Below are 7136 nucleotides of genomic sequence, written 5' to 3'. Positions count from 1 at the left end.
TGAGCCATAGTTAAACCGGCATCACAATCTTTTACTAAATGGAGTCCACCACAGTATTCACAACCTACTTTCATACTATGAATTTCCTTGGTGATTTTGTCCATGTTTCGAGCAACACCGTCTATTTTCACACTTAGGGAACTAAGGTCATCATAAGCACCGGCACTTTGGACTTGAGCATTACGAGTAATTGGTCGTTCTTGATGCCACTCATGAGAATAATCGGCTAGCTTCTCGATTATCTCATAAGCTTCTTACTCAGTTTTGTCCATGAGTGAACCTCCGGACGCTTGATCAATGAAAATTCGGGTTACAACATCACAACCCTTGTAAAAGATTTGGACTTTTTGGAAGGTATCCAAACCATGGTTCGGACATCCTCTTAACATTTTGGAAAATCGATTTCATGCTTCGTACAAGGTTTCCATCGGCTTTTGACAGAATTGGGTAATTTCGTGTTGGAGTCTCGCGGACTTAGAAGTTGGAAAATATTTCTTAAGAAATTTTTCCAACATACCATCCCAAGTTTCTATCGTAGCCTCAGCCAATGAATCTAACCAACTTCGTGCTTCCCTGTGGAGTGTCCATGGGAAAAGTCTTAAAAATATGGCCTGGTCACTGTCTGGTTTAAGTTTGAAAAGAAGACATATCTCTTGAAAGAGACGAATATGTTCGTTTGCATCTTCATTTGGACCACCACTAAATTGACACCTGTTATTAATCATTTGAAGAATAGGTCCTTTTATTTCAAAATTTACCTCACCAGTGGGCGGAGTAATAGCACTACCTTGGCCGGTTCGGGTTGCTTTCATCTTAGCCGCCATTGATTGTCTTGGTACCAATGGTCTTACTCCTTCCATTTCAAAATTTGAGGGTTGAATGGGTTTACCAAAATCTGAATATCGAGGCTTGGTTGTACTTGATTCTGAATCAAAAGTTTCTTGCTTTGATGAAGATTCAAAAAGTTCAAGTACTTCTTTTGGAATTCTACCAAGCTTTCTATCAGGTTCCGTAAACGGTGTAAGTAATGGAGATTATGAACTTCGGGTATGTGGCATATGCAACCTATAATCTGTCAATCACACAACTAACAAAAACTATTAAACATACCGATTCTACAAGATTATTCAAAGACTATTAATAATTTAAAATAATTAAGAAACTACTTAATCACAAATTAGTTAATAATTCTATTTTGACACAAAACTGTCCCCGGCAGCGGCGCCAAAAACTTGATGTGTGGAAAGTGGTATATGAATTGTTGTATAAAATAATATGGAAAAATACCGATTAGAGATTGCTACACACTAACGGGCAGTGTACCCGATCGTGTAGTAGTATAGTAACTGGTTTAGTTCCGTAGTTGTATTAGTCAAACTAGAATTATAAACTATATTATGATTAACTAAGTAAATGAAGCTTAAAGGTACAAGTTTTATGTTTTTGTGGCTATTTAACGATTTAGCCAAATCAGATAAGGTTAAATGTAAAAAACAATATTTTAAGTTTATAAGATGAAAATAAGTGCAAAGAAAGCAAGTAAGATAGTTTTGATATCAATTTAAGGAAAACTGTTCATCTAGACTTTTTACCCTCGATGTTGAATGTTATTTAGGATTAAGACTGGATTGATTGGTTATGCACGAGAACTAATTGATCGGTTTACCAAGAGTAGTCTTGAGTAAACACTCAAACGGGATTACAAGACGCAAGTGATGTTCTTGTCATCTAAGACCTCCTATTTGTATTCAACTAATTCAACTAGTCTAAAGACTTGAAGAATGATCAAGTCAATGGTGTGTTGATCATGATCCACTCCTATGTCAACTTATGATTTAGCCTAGTTCATTCCCTTGGTCCGGTTAAATGCTCAATTCACCCAACCCAAGTAATCAATTTAGGGTGGTAATAAGATCCCTATAAATGTCACTAGATAAGGCAAATTACTAACACCTATTAGTTATATGGAATCGAGTAATGAAAATATGTATAACATAATCTAGGGAATTGATCGTTCACCTATATAACTACACATATCAATTAGGCTATCCGAAAGTGTCTACAAGAGTCGTTCTTACATTCCTATGTAAGCTGACCATTTGAACTCAACTTATCCCTTTTGGTAAAAGATGGATAAACACATGTCACTAGGTGTAAATCAATACATTAATTTAACAAGATGATGTTTCTTAATCAAATGAACATATCAATTAGTTGAATCGAAAGGATTAAACTTTAACAAGAATGGTTCTTGTATTCAAACATTAAACTATCGTGCATAATAACAATCAATCAAAAGTAAACATTCAACATCTCAGTTATTTATCTAAACAAACATTATAGAGTTTAGCCACCAATCATAATTACAAACAAAATAACAATCAACTGATAAGTAGAATTCATTGTTGGAGAACAAGAAAACAACCTACTAGAGAATGAATCTTGGATGGAGAAGGTTTTGATCTTTGAAGACTTTATGTTGAGCCTCTTCCAAGAGCTTGGAGTTCACCAAATTTTCTCCCAAAATCGTCTCTGTAACCTCTGGTTTCGTATGTATTAAAACAGTTCCTCAATCAGTAGCTTTTAAAGTGGAGAAAGTAGGTCAGAAAGTCAAAAGTGGCTGAAACCTACTTCTGGACGGCGTCCTAAAGGCTGGATGGCATCCCGTTGTAAAGAGCTAGACGGCGTCCCAAAGGCTGGACGGCGTCCCGTTGTGAAGAGCTAGACGGCATCCCAATTCCCCGGACGGCGTCCAAGAATAAAGCGCTGGACGGCGTCCCAAAGCCCCGGACGGCGTCCAAGTGTAAAGAAAGCTACTGTTTCGTTTTGTTTTCAGTCTTCTTTCATTTGGACGAAGCCTAACACATTTGAAGCTTTGTTTTACCATTTTAGAGCACTAAATAGACCTTAACTCGTATCGGGATCAACCAAGGTCATAAATCATCAAAACTCTTTATAAATCACTCTCCGATACAAATTTGCATATCTTGGCCTATCACTTGTAGAAAACGCCTTCATTATCCTTGATTCTAGAGCATTTTTACACGATATTGCGATAGATATATATGATGTTATTGAGCAATATCATATATATACATACATATTCGTGTGTATATATATATATATATATATATATATATATATATATATATATATATATATATATATATATATATAATTACACAAATTTCAAACACTTAGGTCTTTTAATCATAAAAATGCACAAGTTATAAGCGTACTAGAAATTAAGTTTGTACCTTTAAATGTGTACGGGAAAAACGGGATGTTACAGCTCCCTTGGAAAGACAGGAGTTCAAAACTTTTTTTTATGTATTACATATTCACTTGTATCTTCATTTCTCACACACACTCTTACTTGCATTTCTCTTTCTCTCATTTTCTCTCTATATTGTAAGTAACAAGCTTTAATACTTCTCCTTTTTCTTGCCTTAAAAACCGTAGCATATACATATACATCATCATCATTTGCTTGTTTTGATTACTTGTTCTTTGTTGTTGATTACTTATTTGTTGTTTATCTTTGTTAAAGATCAAGTTCTATAACTTGTATCTTCATCTAATCTTGGTTACTTTCATCTTTTGTTGTAAAGAACCAAGAACAAAGAATCTAAACTTTCTAGTTTTTGGTTCTACACTTAATGTTTTAAAGATTTAAAGTTCATGAGTTTTAAAATCATACTTGTATCCATGTTTGTAAACTTAAGGTTTACTTTCTTAAAGATCAAAGCCTTGGCTTGAATCTTTAAAGTATGAACAACTATGAATTTGTTACTTGTAGATTTAATTTATTTCTTCATTTTATGTACTTTAAAGTTGAAATGTTGTTAATTTGGTCAAGTATTACTAGTTAATCTTGATCTCATATTTCTTGAAACTAAAAGTTAACTTTGTAAGTTCATATAGCTTTCTAGTTATAACTTCATATACTTATGTTGGATCTAAGTTTCTATAGCTTATGGTCTTCTAATTTTGTTGTAAACAAGGGCTTATGAACTTACATACACTTTACAAGATGAGAATCTAAGTTTCATAACTTATGGTTTCATTAAAGTAAAGATTCTAAGTGTTATGACTTAGGATTTAACTTAGTAACTTTAGATCTAGACTTTTGGGTCTTGGATCTTCAAGATCTAACTAAGAATTATGTTCTACACCTTAAGATCTTGATTATTTAGTTTACTTTCAAGTTTGTAGCTTAATATTACTTTTAGAGTTCATGTATGTCTCCGATCTAAGATCTTGATGTAACTTTAGTTCATCAAACTACTTGCAACACTTAATTGAGTTGTGCTACTTATCTTAGACTTACAATTGTGTTATGATGGTCAAAACTTGGTAAAGATGATGCAAACACATCAACGAGTTGTACACTTGAAGCTATATTCATCAAGGATGAGAACCGTGATGAGCATCGAGCACCAAGAACCCACCGGAACACTAAACCTACTGTTTTTCGGGTCTGATCAGAATACCTGGGCTACTGTAAAGTTTATTTTCAGTTAGTTTGGTTCGATTATATGAGTTTCTGTTTAGACCTCGTCTTAATCCGAGTTACGGTTTAGGATCTATGGCCTCCCGAAATTCACTACACCCTATTAACGTTGTGCTGAAATTTCTGACCTGCTCGCACTTAAACCGTCACCACGGTCAAACGAAGATGTGTTTGGTTCTGGAAGTTGGTCAGTACCTAGGGGACTCTTATACGGAGCCATGGCCACTAGTCTCACCCCATTTCAGTTTGTATAGAGGTCGTGGAGACTGAACGAATTCAGCCTTTATTTCAAACCCTAGTCTTGACTTAAAACTTACTTTACACTTTTTGTTTAATGATGTATGATGATGATACTTAAGACCTAATTTACACACTTTTAAACCTATTGGGACGATTTACTGACTTAGTAACTTTTGACTTAGGTTGAGGACCTTTTCGGACAACCATACTTGCTTACTTTTCCCGTGTCAACTTTACTACTACTTTATCACTGTGAGTTATAGCATCCCTTTTTACTTTAACTATTTTGGGAACTGAGAATACATGCGCATTTTAATTTTTACATACTAGGCACGAGTACTTAAATTTTATATATGTGTGGGTTATACAACGGCATAAACTTTCCCCTTAGCTCGGTAACGTTTAGTCATTGGTCTTTGAACCGGTGAACGCGAATCTTAGATATGGATCCATAGGGTTTGACATCCCCACTCGGGCTAGTAGCGCTAGCATTTAACGGGTGTTTAATACTTCATAAACATACGCACTCGCCAAGTGTACTTTTAGGGGGTGATAAACGTTAAGTTAGTTACCAGGTGCCCACGGTTATACATATACTTTTCATACTGTTTTGAAACGCTGTTGAAGCACTGAAATCTCGTGGCCTACCTTACATTACTGTTATACTTAAACTATAGCTCACCAACCTTTGTGTTGACATTTTAAGCATGTTTTTCTCAGGTGCTTAAGGTTTGCTTGCTTCCGCTGTACTAATCATGCTTTGTAGACACCCGCTGCACTTGTTAGAGTTGTCACCGCATGAAACGTTTTATTTGCATTCAAACTATGTTACCTTTTGAAACAATGATTTGTAACGACCATTGGGTCACGTACTATTACTAATTGCTTCTGTTCATTGAAGCATACTTTTGTTGTAAGACATTTGATGTTGGTTAAGACATCACCTTTATTCACGAATGCAAACTTCTTTTGAAACTGCATATAGTATTTGACCTTGTAATGATCCTGTTGTTGATGATTCGTACACGATGGTTTTGTACGTGGCATCACAATAGCTATCCTTTATATGTATTGGTATATTATAAAGTGTATTCAATACTTGTAAAGATGTATTTACACTCGTAATACATTATATGTAAATACATTTTAACATAAGTTAATTACGTCGTTTAAATAGTAACATATATATTGTTCAAAAACTCTTTAAATTAGTAGTATGAAATATATATAATACTTTGTTAATATACTTAATGAGATATTTAATTATCATATTTTCAAGTTAAATATATATAAATCCATATATATACACAATAATTAAACAATTAAATCAAGTTATGACGTTCGTGAATCGTCAGAATAAAAGGGTGACCAAAAGCTTGTGTAAAACTCTTTCCGGAGGTTCAAGACTTATTAAAATTCGTTGTTTATCAAGTCAGAATTATATAAAGATTGAGTTTAAATTTGGTTGGAAATTTCCGTGTCGTCACACCCGCCTTCATCACTAATAAACCCGAATCCTAGTTATTATCTTCCATTAACAACTAGTGGGGTTCCATGTATGAACATTCAATTAAAAACTCTAAATTTGGATGAAGAACACGAAAACGAAATTCGGAGTTAGAGCTTACCGCTAGTATCACCTTGAAGCTAAGAACGAGGAGAACAAACTTGTCTCTTACACTTTCGATCAAAACCCGCTTCTTCCTTTCCAAAAATCCCTTTAAACCAATTGGGGTTTGAAGTTTTTGAGAGGAAAATGAGAAGAAAAGGAAAAAGAAATGAAGAAATGAAATGAGTGGATGAGATTAAGATCTCAAATCTGGCTCACACGCGAAAAGACCAAAATGCCTTTGAACCTAATTTAAAATTACTAAAATCTGGTACCAGTTCGTCAGTATCGCCGCGCCGCGGCCACCTTTATCGCGCCACTACATTAGGCGTGGTCTGGTGCCTGTCTTACCATGCCTCCTGATTCTGAATTGCTTGTATTGTCGCGCCGCGACCCATACCTCTGCGCCGCGACCTTTAACATGGTCTGATCCGTTTTCTCGCACACATGAACTTCACACACGAACATGTCTCAATCCTTCATACACTAGTCGTACCTACACAATACTCTTATATATCACGTACGGGGAAAAACAGGGTGTTACAACTCTCCCCCACTTAGATTCGATCACGCCCTCGTGATCCTAGTCACTTAACTAATCCGAACTTACACCACATTACTCATTAACCCGAAGGTCAATCCATTAACTAAATGCACACTTGAACGCATTCCGAGATGTACAATACACACAATATTCGAAGTCTACAACGATCACTTAGAATAGGCGAATCCGCCACGTATCCTTCCAACTCCTCTAGGCAATTCTTCTCATAG

The sequence above is a fragment of the Rutidosis leptorrhynchoides genome, chromosome 2 (assembly GCF_046630445.1).
Source record: "Rutidosis leptorrhynchoides isolate AG116_Rl617_1_P2 chromosome 2, CSIRO_AGI_Rlap_v1, whole genome shotgun sequence".
NCBI lineage: Eukaryota > Viridiplantae > Streptophyta > Magnoliopsida > Asterales > Asteraceae > Rutidosis > Rutidosis leptorrhynchoides.
This window is presented reverse-complemented; position numbering follows the sequence as displayed.